At 47.9% G+C, this 17,301-nt stretch overlaps 1 protein-coding gene across 3 annotated transcripts in view; it reads left to right on the plus strand.

Moving 5' to 3' along the window:
• The window catches only part of STYK1 (STY kinase 1), an 83,501-nt gene that overhangs the window by 31,447 nt on the left and 34,753 nt on the right, over positions 1-17,301 (plus strand). The window contains exon 1 of one of the 3 annotated variants that reach the window (XM_086933004.1): positions 12,003-12,440. The exons of the other annotated variants lie outside the window; for them this stretch is intronic. The gene's annotated coding sequence lies outside the window, so the exon portion shown is untranslated. Of the gene's footprint in view, positions 1-12,002; positions 12,441-17,301 lie in introns of those variants that run through there. 3 annotated transcript variants of the gene reach the window in all.

A 17,301-nucleotide genomic window follows, 5' to 3' on the forward strand; every position in this document is an offset into this window, starting at 1 on the left:
AGATCCTTTGACTGGGTGTGAGTGTTTGATTGATTCAGATGCTCCGTCCATCACCACCCCCTTTTGTACCGCTTTTGGCCGCCATAAGTGTGGCAGGGTATGCTCAGACGTGAGTCCCTTGCTCACTTTGCCACTGGATTCGAGCAAGCCGTCCTGAAGATGGCTGGAATGCCAGAAACCGGTCCTCGGAAGCTTGTTTCCGGTCCAGGGAAGGCATGGCTTGGCAGTTCGGGCTGGACAGTTCCCATGAGGCACAGGGTCAGACTGATTTCCATATAGCCATGTCTGAACTGGGGTGGCAGAGTGGGCTAAAGAACGGTGATGGATTAAACCCAGATCCTTTGACTGGGTGTGAGTGTTTGATTGATTCAGATGCTCCGTCCATCACCACCCCCTTTTGTACCGCTTTTGGCCGCCATAAGTGTGGCAGGGTATGCTCAGACGTGAGTCCCTTGCTCACTTTGCCACTGGATTCAAGCAAGCCGGGCTGAAGACGGCTGGAATGCCAGAAACCGGTCCTCAGAAGCTTGTTTCCGGTCCAGGAAAGGCATGGCTTGGCAGTTCGGGCTGGACTGTTCCCATTAGGCACAGGGTCAGACTGATTTGCATATGGCCATGTCTGAACTGGGGTGGCAGAGTGGGCTAAAGAATGATGATGGATTAAACCCAGATCTTTTGACTGGGTGTGAGTGTTTGATTGATTCAGATGCTCCGTCCATCACCACCCCCTTTTGTACTGCTGCTGAGAACGGGGCACCTCTTGCATTCCAATGAAAGCACTCTCTCTGGGTGCACCTAATGCTGAATCAGATAGTAGAGTGATGGTGAGTGGACATATTCATCTGAGCTGACTGAGAGTGTGAAGGGCACCATTTTCAAGCTGACGAAGGTTGACCCAAACAAACCAATGTCTTAAAGGGGTTACCCAAAGCCCTCTTCTTATAAGTTTGTTTCCTCACAAGCTGCTCCAAACCTAAATAAGGACCCAAGGCCACTGGTGTCTCCATCTCCAAGAGGTCTTCTGATAGATACTAGAAAGCTTACAGGATTTCCTCAAGATGATGCTATTTTCAACCATCTTTTTGGAAACAATACTGATTATGACTTGTAGGGTGTGATGATAGCAAACGAGGTGAACGTTTCTTAAAACGGTGCCTACTTCAGAAAGTTAGTGACATTTCAAAATTATATGGGAACCACTAACAGGTTTTGCGGTAGAAAGTTTTCCAAAACCTTCTTTTTGAGAGAGAAATTTGTAGGAAAATGTACAGAATATTTTTGCAGCATATTTCACCTGCAGCTGAAATGTTGCATCTGTCACAAACCTTGCAGCATTATGAAGTTGCAAAGGTTGTCAATTTCTCAAATATATGTTGTACAGAATGATAAGTTCCTAAGACCCAAGTTATTATGATGTTTGTGATAAAACGTTTTTTCTCGAAAAGAGCCTCGTTCTGGCTTGGTGTGGCATGACTGCAAACCTTAAGTTCTCCTTTTCGAAATAAGTCTCTTTGAAAGTGATTGATCTTTTTCATTTGCTCTGATCACTTTTGAGGCGATTTATAATTTTCTTTTGCCCATGGCTCCCCTCTCTGGCAGTATTATTGCAGTTTCAGTTTTTGGAAGGGATGCAGATGTCTAAGTGTTCCTACACAAAAAAGACACAAAGAACTCTGGGGCATATTATCAAGAACGGCGATAAAAATGATCGCCGCGTTAGCGGCAGGAGACCACTGCTAAAGCGGCGATAATGGGCTTGATAATATGCCCTTGTGAATTCCCATAGAAGCCCAGGTTAACACCAGAACCTGGGCTTCTATGGGAATTCACAAGGGCATATTATCAAGCCCATTATCGCCATTCTTGATAATATGCCCAGAGTTATTTGTGGTTTTTTTGTGGCGGCGATCATTGTTATCACCGTTCTTGATAATATGCCCCTGTGTTTTAAGAGTTTGAAATCTCTCGCGTCGTCTTCGCAGTTGGCTGATCCTGGCCTGGAGCCACAACCCGCTCTGCCAGTCTTCCGCATGCCATCCTCGCCTCGCCTTTTACCACTAAACCCGGAAAGACCGGATCCTAGCTTGGGTACAACACGCCCTGTCCATGAATGGCATTGTGACCTGCCTGCGGTGCTGGTCTCTGATTCAGCCTCTGTACAACTCCACTCCAGGCAGACAAACAAGACAAGTTGTTTGAAGAAGCCTGTGGTCTCTGAGCTATGGTCTGCAGGTATGCTGGCTCCTGTACCTCTTGCGACACCATCGATGCTTCGACACACTGGACCAAAACAAAACACCTTTGAGTTTTTGAATTTTTAAGTTGGATATTGTTATCTGCTCATTTTATTGTTTTGAATTGGTCCTGTCCCCAATGAGTAGTTACTAGCACGTAAGAAGCAGTGCCCGAGATTGCCAAAAATACAGATTAACTTAAAAGCCTGTATTAGGTGGCTTTGAACGCACCATTACCTTTCTGATTGGTAACTGTGCAAAGGTTTATTGGTGCTTGGAGCGCCACCACGATACCAAGATCAGCATTAATTATAGAGCCATGCAACCCAAGGCCTTGAGGGAGTGGTCCCTCAAGCTCCTCACTGCTCGATGTGAGACGCCGCAATGCTTGTGATCTTGGTGGAGTTGAAGGTCCCGGGATCGGTCTTGGAGCCACTCCAAGCGCTCATAGTCACAGTCAAAGTAAAATGGGGTAAATCCCACAACCATAAGATCAAGAAGTGGAAGAGATTTTCGACTCCGCCACATCTATCAAAGTCATCTGACGAGATGAATGGACAACGGCACTCGAGGTATAGCTCTGTTGTCGCGACTGCAAATGTAAAATGTACTTGTATAGCGTACTACTCACCCGCAAGGGTCTCAAGGCGCTTGTACGAATACCGCTGTGGAACCCATCCTGGCTTTCCCTGTGAGGCGTCCACTCCTGGGCACCCCCAAGGTGGAGGCCAGGCATCCTTAGCGTTGTGGGGGCCGTTGTGGAGATTAAGCAAGCTATTGCCCAGAGTTGCAGAGTGGGACTCCATGATTGGAATAGGCACCGAGGCGAGAATGATCAGGTCCGTGGAATTTTGAGCCCAAGACCCGCCGAGGCAGGGAATTGAACCCTGGTCCCGGGCTAGACCTCTGCATCAGGCTCTGCCGTTCTAACCATTGAGCCACACTTCTCCACCTCTCCACTTCTCCACTTCTGCGCCTCTGCCTTCTCCATGCCTCCCAGAGTTTCCAGGAGCATCCCTTGCCCAGTTATCCCACTGTAAATGTGTCCACTTTATCCTTTTGGAATACTTACATTGATTAAATCAGTGTCCGGCTGGACACGCTTTTGCTTATAGCACACATTGTTGTCTATAATTGATTATTTGCTTCTTGTTTATCATGTTAAATTAAGGACCTTTGTTGCCTTGTAAAACCATCACCCCTGGTCCTTGATTACCTAGAGGGTCCCTTGTCTCTTTAAAACTGCATTGGAGCTATGATAGGGCCTCAGTAACTCACAGCCACAGTTCACCATAGCCTCAGGTATTGAGCAAAATGATGGGCAAACATTTGTCTATTTGCCTGAAGTCTAAAATTGTTTTCTTTCAGAAGCACCATTCACTCATTTACATGACTGTCTGCCTTTTCTTTTAGAGGCACAAACGTGAAAGGTGACTCATTGCTTGACTCGGCCTGTTTTCTGAGGCACATTCCTACCCGTGACTCCCTCTGCCTCAGCCCTTCACGATTTTTAGAGGCATAAACGTGAGGTATGACTGAGTTCCCTTGATCCTGCCAAACTCTTCTGAGGGACACACCTAACACGTGACGGGCTCTTCTAAAGGGCCAAGCTTATCATGCCACGGGTGTGACTAATAAGTGCCGCCTTTCACATGCCCACTTGGCATCACTGACTCTCCCCAAACCTCAGTGGCCTTCGGAGGCACACGCCTAAACTGGGATTAGTTCCGGACCATGCGCTGCCGCCACTGTTCAGCGTCACAAGTTGACGTGTTTTGGGCTGCGCCCTACATGTGCCAGACCGGTTGTGCAGGTGAGTTGCTTTGGGACCTTGACACTTCCAAAACGCATCTCTTTCTGGTGTAACAGGGGAAGGAACCCATAAGATCAGGGCTTTATGTGGGCTGGGTCCTGCCGGTACTTAGCACTGGAGGTTCAAACAAGCATTGGCATAGCCAATAGGTCTCGCTAGGGACCTTATAAGTATTTAGTTATGCAGCACAATATCCTTGGTGCAACAACATCAACTGTTGCATGGCTAAACACTCATAAGGTCCCAAAGGTGAGACCTATTATCTATACCTTGCTGGGGCAAGGTCACCATGGACCAAATGACTACCACCCTCGCCCTGAGACCACCCGCCGACCCCACCAACCCAGACACCGCCGCAACCAACCTCAAACAGTGGATCAACGACTGCGCCAACACCCTCGCCCCTCTCAAAACCTCCACAACCAACCACACCAGCAAGAAAGCCGCCTTGTTTACCGGAGACCTCCAGATCTCCAAGCACACCTGTCTGAAGCTGGAGAAGAAATGGCTCCACGACCGAACACCAGACAGCCACACAGCCCACAAAAGCGCCACCCGCAGACACCACCAACTCATCAGGACCGCCGAGAGGATCGCCTTCAAGGACCGCAGAGACAACAACGCACACAACACCAAAGAGCTCTTCAGCATCGTGAAAGAACTCTCCAACCCCAGCTCCAACACCAACGACATCCCACCATCACAAGACCTGTGCGACTCCCTGGCCACCTTCTTTCACCACAAGATCGCCGACATCCATGACAGCTTCAACTCCGACACCCCCGCACCCACCACCGAGTCCACCACCCCTGCGATCACCACCTGCACCAGCCGCCTGACCGCCTGGTCCAACGTCAGCGACGAACACACCATCAAAACCATGAACTCCATCCACTCCGGATCCCCCTCCGACCCCTGCCCTCACCATGTCTTCAACAAAGCCAGCACAACCATCGCACCCCACCTCCGGAAAACAATCAACAGTTCTTTCGAGACAGCAACCTTCCCGGAAAGCTGGAAGCACACCGAGATCAACGCCCTTCTGAAGAAGCTCAAGGCGGACCCCAAAGACCTCAAGAACTTCCGGCCCATCTCCCTGCTCCCGTTCCCGGCAAAAGTGACAGAGAAGATTGTCAACAAACAGCTAACCCACTACCTCGAAGACAACAACATCCTGGACCCTTCACAATCCGGTTTTTGCAGCAACCATAGCACCGAGACCGCACTCATTGCCGCCACTGACGACATTAGGACCCTGATGGACAAAGGAGAAACAGCCGCCCTCATCTTCCTGGACCTATCAGCAGCCTTTGACACAGTCTGCCACCGAACCCTATCAGCATGCCTCCATGATGCAGGAATTCAAGAGAAGGCCCTGGCCTGGACCACATCCTTCCTCTCGGGCAGGACCCAGAGCGTCCGCCTCTCACCCTTCCGCTCAAAAACCACAGAGATCATCTGCGGCATCCCACAGGGATCGTCCCTCAGCCCGACGCTGTTCAATATCTACATGGCACCGCTCACCCACGTCGCACCACAACATAACCTCAACATCATCTCCTACGCCGACGTCACCCAGCTGATCATTTCCCTCACCGAAGACCCCCACACCACCAAAGCCAACCTCTACAGAGGAATGAAGGCCGTAGCCGACTGGATGAAGGACAGAAGACTGACGCTGAATTCAGAAAAGACAGAGGTCCTCATTCTAGGACCCACCCCATCAGCCTGGGACGACTCTTGGTGGCCCACATCGCTAGGCACAGTCCCGGAACCCACAGACAACGCACGCAACCTGGGGGTCGTCCTCGACTCCACCCTCTCCATGACCAGGCAGGTCAACGCCGTCTCCGCGTCCTGCTTCAAAACCCTCAGCATGCTCCGCAGGATCTTCAAATGGATCCCCCCTACACGAGAAAAACCGTCACCCAGGCCCTCATCACCAGCAGACTCGACTATGGAAACGCCCTCTACTCAGGAACAACAACCAAGCTCCTGAGACGACTACAGCAAATCCAGAACGCCTCGGCACGACTGATCGTCGACGTCCCCCGATGCAGCCACATCACACCCCACCTGAGAGGCCTGCACTGGCTCCCCGTCAACAAGAGGATCACCTTCAAACTCCTCATCCACGCACACAAAGCACTGCACAACACCGGACCTACATACCTCAACAACCGACTCAGCTTCCACACCCCCACCCGAAGCCTCCGCTTAGCAAACCTCGCCCTCACCACAGTTCCTCGTATTCGGAAATCCACCGCCAGCGGCAGATCCTTCTCCTACCTTGCCGCCAAGACCTGGAACACTCTCCCTACCGGCCTACGACAGACCCAGGACCTGCTGGCCTTCAGAAGACTTCTCAAGACCTTGCTCTTCAATCAGTAGCAACCCCAATGCTTGTTTAAAGGGGGCCTCGAAACGGGTCTCTATCGGGCTCTGTTTTGAGCCCTGGCACAGGCGGTCCGTTTTTTTTCCGGACTGAAGTGACAGCAGTTTGCTCTCACTGCAGTCCTGAACAAAGAGCCAGGGCGCAAAACAGCCCAATAGAGACCCGTTTCGAGATAGCAGGCACATCGATGTGCGCTGCCCACACAAGTTACGTCATGACGTCATGCCAGGTGAGCGTTGTGAGGGAAGAGAAATCCTTTAAAGAGAATTTTTCTTTCTGGATTTCCCGTCTCTTCTGAAACGCAAGAGCAGCACCATTGTGGTAGGGTCACCAGGGCTTTAATTGGAAGCTTTTTCAATATTATATGTAACAAGCCATAGTTGCAGCTTATTTATCGTATGCAACTAATAACCATTGACAAAGTCAATAGTCCTTACTTGTTGTAGGAACGATGTTACTTGTTGTATCACATATCTGGATGCAATGACAGAAACAGCAAAATGCAAGTTGGGCGGCACACTGTGCTTAACACAGATTTTTAGCGCAAGTGTTTTAAAGCCAGGCGCCTAATTACACTGGCCATACCCCTTTTAGAGACCCCCCTCCCCCGTTTTTTCATCCCACTTAAAGCCCTGACCCCTAGTAATGGCGGTCATGAGGTGACACCACTAGTGATTACAGAAACGCTTTGTTAGATCCTCCTTGTCAGCAGGGACAGCTTTTTGGAACTAGAAAACAGGAAAAGCACAGGCAGTAGTAGAGTTTTCTTCAGTCATGCCTGGAACAGGCGCATCACAATCAGCAGTAGGAACTGTCTGCTTTCTTCCAGGAGAGTACAAGTACAACACAAGAAGCAAACCCGAAACCTTTACAGACACAGATAACATGATATCACAAAGAGAGCAAAGAAAAGGGGGCGTGATACCGTGTGCGAACTTAGCCGTGCTGTATATATGCCTAACAATTTCTCAATCGACAGAAGAAGCTTTTTTGAGGTTTTAAAAAAAAGTATATAAGGAGTGCATATCACCAGGTGTTTGTTTGAAGATAAGACTTCCGATAAGAGTAGATGCTGCCCTGAAGAAGTCCCATGTGAAAGGGGACGAAACGCATAGGCTGTTTCTTTTTGGAATTGTCCACCTGTTTTATCACGAATAAAGAGGATGAAAAACAATCTGATTGTCAATTGAATTTTTGTATTGTATGACCACTAAATACCTTTTATTGTCAACTGATTTACATATGAGCAATGTGTAAACTATACAAATTCTGAGAAGATCAGTATAGATCCAGTAGAAAAAGAACCTTATTGTGCTCCTCAAAATTGTTGAATTCTACTGGGAGATACATGTTTTGTTTTGTAATAACAAACTCCGACTTTGAGAGTTTGTTTTTAAAAACAAACAACCGTGCTAAGCATGTCCTTGAACACGGCACCCACTCAGCAAAGTCCCCGTGCCTTCAGTGGCGCCACCACGATGGCAGCTCGACGAAGTCTCACCGATCTCCACCCGCCTGGCAGAGCTCGGTAGCCATGGCGGTCATTCCGTGGCATACACCCTTCTGCTGCCCGGACAGACTCATGGACAGGAGGCCATGCTGTAACTTAGACCTTAAGTACTGTCCATATCTGGCTGTGCAGTCTAGATTCAGGAAGGCATGATACATGTCAATTTAAGGATAATCGCAACGTGAATGTTTTTAATCTGTAGTAATTATCACTACATTTACCCCCGGGTGGATCTCCTGAAAATCTGTCACGAATCTAATCATTTTACTGAACTCTGTTGAACATCTCTGATCTGAAGTGATGTAGCAGTCCCAGGAAAAGGCAATCGTGGACTTGCTTACATTCCACTCATATGTCTCATCTGTGAGTTGTAGTGGGTTGAATGTTCCGCCTCTTTCCCTGCTCTCTCTTCCCCCTTGCGGTTCAGCCTGCGTATGTTTGGAATATTGATTATGTCATGGAATGTTGAATGTCTGATGTGAGTCAGTTGGCGTCAGCAGGCTGAGCAGCTAGGAGGCTGCTCCTGTGGGGCGTACTTACAGGCCGACTTACCATCTTGGCTTGGATGGAAAATGGGTCCATTAACTGAGCTCTTGGACCTCCAGAGTAGACCCATGAAGGCTTCATTCATGCTCCAGCTTTGCAGTATAACCTCAGACTGCATGAATGCGTTCCATGTAGGTCAACCGCTCTGGAGATGAATCCTATTGTGAAATCCTAAATGTTGGTGCTGATGCAGCCAAGTAGACTGTGTTGGTATTGAAACCAGCATGAAAATTGCCACACTAAACAACACATCTATTTAGATTTATACAATGTATTCATGTTGTGAGAGCAAACAGAGACCTGGAGGCAGACAGAGAACATGGTGTTGGGGCATGCAAACGACTGGGTAAACCAATGCCCAGTCTAACCACTGTGGCATGCATCAACACACAAACACAATCTGCTCTAAAATGCCAATCTTGTTAGCTGTGTAAGCGTTTGAAGAGTGTTATCTGTTCACTGCCATAGTTCTCTGGTGGATTCCCTGTTTATATATTCATTTCTAATTACTGGTAAAGGCACTTGACGTTTGTCATCTAAGCTACCAGGATTTGTGGAATCTGGCCAACAGGATACACACTAAAAAGACCCAAGCACGCCCTGCTGCACTAGGGCAGGGCTGGATCCAGCAGAACCCGTCTCGCGGCTTCTGGCGCGAGAGTCTTCCTGGCAGCATCTGCACTACACCTGCAAATCAACACCTTTTCATTGTTATGATGACCAAATACCTGTACTTGGTCTTGAGGAAGAGCACCCCTTCTTTGTCCTGCAGCTCTGAAAGTGATATACCCAAAAATAGTTTTCTGGAACTCCTCTCAGTGTCAATAGAGAGAGCTCTACCAGGTCTACACACATCCTAACAGTGCGGTTTCTTGTCATACTCAGGCGAAGGGGAAGAAAAGCAAATGACGAAAACTAAATTCTGGGAACAGCGGAAAAAGTGAACAACTTCATCAGGGAGGAACCCTAGTGAGGCTCATTGCACAGTAGAGGTCTCAATTCTCTTCCTCGACGGCCACAACAAGTTGCTTCTAAAAACAGCACTTTTGTGGATGGAAATTTGAACTCTACTGTTGGAAGCAGCCCAATAGAAGGGTCTTAAAAGGTTTGAAAGACTAAGATTTAATCCCATGAACGGACAGAAGAGTGTACAACTAGATGTCTAAGGAAAAAACACACACTCTAGCAGATAGTTCTTCAATGTACAAAATATCTTCAGGTCTTGGTCTCTGGCCACTTTGTAGCCTGGCACAGCAAGGCTAGAAAGACCAGATCCAGAATCAGGGCAGGATTTAAAGACGATGGGAACACGTTCTTAATCTGCCGCCATTTTCAGATTTTGCGCAGATGCCTTTCATAGACGTGTAATGTTTCTGAGCTCCTGGACTGTAGTAGCCATACATCTACTGACCTCTAGGTCTAACCTCTCAAGAGCCAAGTTCCCGTCAGGGATGGCCGCGTGCTGTCTGAGTGATGGACAGAATTGGAGATAGAATGGGAGACAAATCCGTGGAGGGGAGCCAGACATTTGTATCAGAAGGAGGCCCCACGGATGCCAGTCCCAACTCGAGCAGCCGCAGGAGAGTGGGTTTGTCCCCTGTAGGGCTGGACATCAGGTGTGGGCTGGGACCTGGCGCCGCCCGCCCCAGCAAGTATCCTAAACCTTCTTGTGATTGTTTGGGCCGGGACATCGTCATAGTTCCCAAGTGCTGCCACGTCATGTGATACCTTCACACAGCCTTGGCTTTGTATGCTGACAACAATTAGGGGCAGATTTACAAGCCCCTTGCGACACTTTTACGTTGCTGTTGTGCCACTTTTGTGACGCAGCGGCGGCGTAAACAATAAGCCACGTTGCGACTTATTTACAACATGACGCATCTAGGCAGATGCGTCACGTTGTAAAGCCCTGCGCCACATAAAATCTGCGTCAGGTTTCATGTGGTGCATCAGGTTTCATGTGGGCGTTCTGTCGCAGGGTGGGCGTTCCCTCTCAGGAAAGCCCCGTAAAACTGACGCAGTGAAATCTACAAGATTTCACTGAGTCAGTTTTACGACGCTGCTACGTCAAATCCTTACGCCTGCTTGAAGCAGGCGTAAGGAGTGACGCACCACGTTGAGTATGGGCGGCCCCTGTGCATTGCAAGAGTTGCATCGTGCTTACGACGCGACTCCAGCAATGCGCCGCCATACGCCACAAGATGCGTCACGCATCTTCCCTTCCTTGCACCATGGTGCGCCGCATTGTAAATGCGGCGCATCTGTGGTGGCGGAAGGAGGGGATTGCATGTCGCATCTCTTCTGGCGCATCCCTGCTGATTTGCAGAGATGCATCTGAACATGTAAGTATGCCCCTTAGTGTTTTGGGACTCGCAGTTTCAATGTTATCAACATGGGCTCATAAATCCATTGTGCGGAGAACTCTTGGTTAGATAAGGCCTGGTGCTGCTGGACTGAAGGTGTAGCTGAAAGGGGCCCCCTCAGGAATGTGGCTTTTGGCGGTCCATACTTTGTAGCCAACTAGCAAGGAGTGTGCAGTGTGCTGGAACCCGTAGGCCTGTATTTACTATGAAAAGCGTGACACTGCATGTCTCTGCCTGCAAATGCTGTAAATTGAAAGCCAAGCTGTGATGCAAGTCGTGGTACGAGCCTGGCATAGCAGCCGAGTTTCTTAGGTCCCATGAGTTAGCGGTTAGTCCAGTCCTGCTTTTTTCTCACAATTCTGGGACTTGTATTCCTGGTTTGACGCTGCTTTTAAGATGACTGCAAGTCCCACAATTCCAAGAACCAGCACAGGACCGACCCATCTAGTCACACATGGATTTGGGAATCTTGGCAGCTGCGAAAAGGCCTCACAATAGTGACAATGAGGAATAAGCGTGTATTACTGTGTTGAAAGGCGCTGCTTCCGATACCGACCTCGCTTGTAGGTGCCTAGTCGGCACCTTCAGCTCGTCCTGTTGTTTTAGTCAACAACCTTGTATATACTGGGATGTTTGAGTGAATACGCACATATTTAAAAATAAACCTACAAGTCCCAGAATGCAGTTCTGTTTCAGATAAATTCAGGGCTGGTCGAAGGGGGTTGCCAGGTGACGTCACGTAAGCCCAGGCGGCAGCTCTGCTCACTGGTGGTTATTAAGTCGACCCTTGAAGAATGAAAGGGAAGCCTCAGCGTGACCCCACGTCACGTGCAACGCGCTGACTCTTGACCCAGCAGCAGGCCCTTTGCATGGTTTCTGAGCCCACATCACGTGTAGTCCTGGAGAATGCAAATTAAACTGCTCGTCCCAGAGTGCACGTGCCAGGATTTAGTGATCGTATCCCACGTGACTCGATGCAACTCGTCACACCCGGGTCACCTCGTCGTCTGGCCTGTAACTAGTGACATGTCAGGATCGTGCGCGCTGAGCGCAGGTGGCCCAACCCGCTGAGCACCTTCTCCGGCCTCGCTCTTTAATGACATCTGACGGGGCCTCGCACACGGTGATAAAGCGCCTCTTTCACGTCCTGCGCGCGAGTAATTGATCCGCTGCCAGCTTCAGGAACTCGATCCTTTGCGCCACACCCTGCGCTCCTCTGAAGCCTGGAGAGGGATGCGCGGAGGGCCCGGCTCACCTTTCTGCTTTCGCGCCCAGGGCAACTATCCTTCGAGAGCCTGGAAGGGTGCGGTCATCTGAGCCCTGGAGGTGTAGTCTCACTCTCGAGACGCCATGACGCTTTTAAAGAGACCCTTTGCAGGAGCTGATGAGTGACACGTATGTCATGTTTGACACGGTCTGCTGCAACTTTCTTTTCAGAGGACTGCGCTTACATCTTAGATTTGGGCCCGCAATTATGTTGGAAACATAACTACAAGTCCCAGGATGCAACATTCTGTCAACTAAACCCCCGGAGTGACTGACTGCAGCGCATTTGACATGCCACCGTTTGGCGGAGTTGGTAAGTGATTTATTTGGGGATGTGAAATAATATCAACACAGGGCTCTGAAACCCTCCATGGGGTAAGAGGCTCTATATAGAAGCGAATACTGCAAGGCTACATAGAAAACAAACATTGGCAAAGTCAACCGCTCTGGTTTACGTGTTGAGACCTGTCGAAAACAACAAAAAGCCTGTTGCAGTGGATAAAAAACAAACACGCGTTGGGAAAGCCGATAGCTCTCTCTGTCCTTGAAAGCTAGCGCAGATGCTATTTTCAAACACCATTTTTTTTGTGGTGGGTGGGAGGAGGGGGGATTTTCGGGCTACAAAAAGAAGATAGTTTGCTGCCTAAACATGATGACCGCAGCGTTGCAGTAAAAAAGAAATAGAAAATAACTATTGTTACCTATTTGGCTTGTGTACCTAGAACATTTAATTAAACTTTCCCCATGATTCTTGCACAAAGCAGGAACAATTGATTCCGATGGGTACAAAGAAAATATCCTATTGCCATTGAGTTTCTGTAACCTGAAGGCCAAATGTAAACTGGGGGGTGGGTGGGGGGGGGGTCTCTCAAAGGGGCGTGGCAAATGTAATTAAGGGTGTGGCATAAAAACACATAAGCTAAAAATCCGTGCTGAGCATAATGTGCCGCACAACTGGTATTTTGCTGTTTTCGTCATTCCATTAAGATACATAATACAACAATTAATAAATCCACCTATAAGAAGGCAGGACTATTGACTTTGTCAAGGGTTGTTAGTTGTGTGAGATAAATAAGCTAAATCTGTGGCTTTGTTGTATAGAACATTCCAGCGCCTTGAGACCCTGACGGGTGAGTAGTGTGCTTTATAAACCCCTGATTGATTGATTGAACATTGGAAATGCCTGAGTCCTGAATTGATGAGACTGAAAGAACTAAAACGAGTCTCTTGGAAGTTACATCCCAGGCAGTGAAGTGTGGTCCTGCTGCAGAGATCAGGCTTTTCTTTCCACCCTGAGGTTGGTGGCAAATTTGGAGACATCTACTTTTTAGAACTGCCAGTGCTGAGCACCAGCGGGACCCGGCCCACTTAAAGTACTGGGCTGACCCTGTGTTCCCAGCTTTATGCTGTGCTTGGCAGACACACAATGTGACTGGACGCTGAACAAGTCAGTGGATGAAGAGGGTTGACCCAAAGCCCATCTATATATTTACAGCTGTATGGATATTTATTTCTGGTGGGTTTTTTTTAAACATTATTTTTAATCTATTACAAGGCTGGTGAGATCGCTAGGCCAGACCAAAACAAACGATGGCCTTCAGCATACAATGCATTCATGCAATAACTAATGTAATTTATGAGTCACAATATGTATTCATTTGTAAAATCGTCCACATACACTGCAGTACGAGCACTCCATAGGAAACAGAATGATGCATCACACAGACCATAGCATGACGTGAGAGGGTGCACTCCTCAGGGAGTAGCCAGAGTCCACCATGGACGTCGATTCACCAAATGCAACATATACCCTTTGACCTTAATGATGTCACAGGAAGTGACCTCATATAACCTTTGACCCTACATCATCCCAAGAAGTGATGTCACGTAACTTAAATCCTGTTGACAGCACAATAATTAACATTGTTGTAGTTACATAATTGCATAATTAATATTATATATTCTTCTAAGGGAGAACAAAGGGTGGGGGTTTCCCTTCCTGAGAAAAATTTGAAAAAATTGGCTTTATTCGTGCATTTTAATGCACACTTTTCAGATGTATTTGCTGATAAGCCATAGGCTCTAAGAAACACTCACTAAATATTCAAGCCCTTTTAATGGTGTTCTAAGCTACTGAAATCTGACCGTCCCCATGAGCTCACCAAGTTTTGTGTTTAAAATGTCCTGTGGGTGCCCCCATCATGCCCAACGGCCTTGCCACAGTTTTCTTTCCATATGCCAAGAGTTTTCTCCGATGTGCCATCACCAGCAATTTGCCACAGGTGCCAACTATGCCAATAATTTCCTCCAGGAGTCCAGCGCCTTGCATTTTATTTCATGGGTCCTCCATGCCAAAATTGACCTCCAGCGTGCCAGCAGTGGCATTTTGCAGAGGATATCCCATTTGCAAGTATTGTCTCCAGAATTCCAGTGCCAACATTTTGTCAAGGGTGTTTCTATGAGCCAAGAAGCATGTCCTGTCCAACAGCGGATCTGCACCCTTAGCAACATATGCTCACATACATTCACTTATTCACTCATTCTGTCCTTAGCACTGACTTGTACTCATTTATTTTCACTCACTCTCACACCATAAACCACTCATTCACACTCCCTCTTACTCACGTATACTTACTCACTCATTTTGACACACACACACGCCCACGATCCCATATACAAACGTCCTTGCTCACACATTTGCACGCTGTCTCACTAAACTCACTTGCCCACATGCACGCATACAACATACATTAAAACCAATTTATTTCTCTTATCTGAGATGCCAGTGAAGGTCTAGACCTTGCTGCTCCACTTTATATTACAGTAATAGTGAATAATAAACTATTATTCACTTTTAATGTAATAACAAGCATTGGAAATGCAATAGGTCTCGCAGCATTAGAGTTAGTGCATTTAGAATTGTTTATGGGTTTTTTTGTAAATCTTTAGCATTTTTGTTTCCTGTAGCCAATGCTAAAGAATTAAAAAAAAAAGCCATAAACATTTCTAAAAGCTCTAACTCAAATGCTCCGAGACCTATTGCACTGTGTGAGGGTGAGGGGTTGAGGGTGAGGGTGGGTGAGGGTGAGTGAGGGTGAGTGAGGGGTTGAGGGTGAGTGAGGGTGAGGGTGAGGGGTTGAGGGTGAGGGGTTGAGGGTGAGTGAGGGTGAGGGTGAGGGTGAGTGAGGGTGAGTGAGGGTGAGGTATTGAGGGTGAGTGAGGGTAGAGGGTGAGAGAGGGTGAGGGTGAGTGAGTGTGAGGTGTTGAGGGTGAGTGAGGGTGAGGCGTTGAGGGTGAGTGAGTGTGAGGTGTTGAGGGTGAGTGAGGGTGAGGTGTTGAAGGTGAGTGAGGGTGAGTGTGGGTGAGGGTGAGGGAGGGTGAGGGGTTTAAAATGTTACTCAACAAGTGATTAAATTGCATCCTAAAGTACGTAACAGCTTTTTACTAACAGAGCCCCTTCTATCACTCAGAGTAAAATATTTATTGAAAAGTTGCAATTTGCACTTAGCACAAAAAAGTCTATGTGCACACTTATAATAAAAGGTGCCCCTCTTTTATTATGTGCATTCCGGTGATGATAAGGTTTTTTTCAAGCACAGACAAAAAGCCAGTCCACATTTCATGAATTTGGGGCATTATTACTGCCTATGTAACTGTTTAATCTCATCGGCAACAGCTTGATATCAGGCTGTAACGACCAAAAGATAACCAACTAATATTTGCTATGGGTCTGCCATTGTGTTGCAACTGACTTTGAGCTGGAAACATGTTTTGTTGAAATCTGTAAACTATGCAGCAGATGGCGGAATACATTGGCTAGTATAAAATAAATCCAGAAGATTGAAAATACTGCAGAAACAATAATTTGAGAGGTCCTGCTTACAGTACATAGTGTTGTGCAAATGTTATATTGAGAGATATATTGCTTATCCGTGTTGAGACTGAATACGGTTGTGATATCTTGTTTAGCCGTGGGCGTACCAAGTTGTGAAAGTTATCCCCAAGATTGTTCTTTGGCTGTTTCAGGACGGTTTGCAGTTTGGTGACTAAGTTGAGGATGGTCTGGCCACTTCCTCAATGAGTCTGTGATCCGTGCTATTTAGTTGTCTATTCTATGATTGCAGGAGTCTGAGCTGGACGTTTTCTTGCAAAATTGTTGGTTTATATGTGTGGCGTCATTACACTGGCTTGTAAATTACCGTTATTTTCTCCTCAAGCGAAAGGATCGGAGACACGGCGACACGGCAGGCAGGGGAGGGGGCGGAGCGGGTAAAATAAACAAAAAAGACGGAGGGAAGAGAGGGGAGGGGGGAGGAGAAATGCGACTCGGCGGGAAGGGGAGGGGGCGGAGCGGGTAAAATAAACAAACAAGACGGAGGGAAGAGAGGGGAGGGGGGAGGAGAAATGCGACACGGCGGGAAGGGGAGGGGGCGGAGCGGGTAAAACAAGACGGACGTGCACGCGCTTTTAAGCTCAATGCGCATGCGCATTGAGCTTAAAAGTCACGGGCACTGCAAGGAATCGCCACGATTCCTTGCAGTGGATAAAGAGTGGATAAGCCCCCATAGTCTCGCTTGCTCGATGCGCATGCGCATCGACAGGCGAGACCTAAAAATGAGCAGGAAGTGAGGTTAGAGCCTGACTCTGATAAGGCGAGACCCCCTGTACTCTTGCTGTTCCATTAAGATACATAATACAACAATTAATAAATGCACCTATAAGAAGGCAGGACTATTGACTTTGTCAAGGGTTGTTAGTTGCGTGAGTCGCAAAGGCAGTGCCAGGGGTAGCAAGGGGCAAGCTAGCGGTCTCAACTCTGAGCCATGGCGCCCCCTAAATGACATCCATGGAATCCTCAATGCATACTTTAAAGAATTGGCAACAAAAGATCAAGTGAGCACTGCTCTATCAATAGAGACCTCAAATGTCCTGCTTTGGTTTGGTGCTGATTCAAGGCATCAGGAAACATGAAGTCGAGGTCATCACGTTTTACGTAAGACTCGCCTCGTCATCACGTTTGTGCTTTTGACGGTGGATATTCACGCTGCGGCTCCTTGAGGGCAGAGGTGGTGCTGGCGGCTGCTGGCCAGTTGTGTGTTGCTAAGGGACACATGCTTTCAGTGTCGAGTGATTTTTGTCCTATTGGATAGTATTCCCCAAAGGTTCATTCATAC

The sequence above is a fragment of the Lissotriton vulgaris genome, chromosome 7 (assembly GCF_964263255.1).
Source record: "Lissotriton vulgaris chromosome 7, aLisVul1.2, whole genome shotgun sequence".
Lineage (NCBI taxonomy): Eukaryota > Metazoa > Chordata > Amphibia > Caudata > Salamandridae > Lissotriton > Lissotriton vulgaris.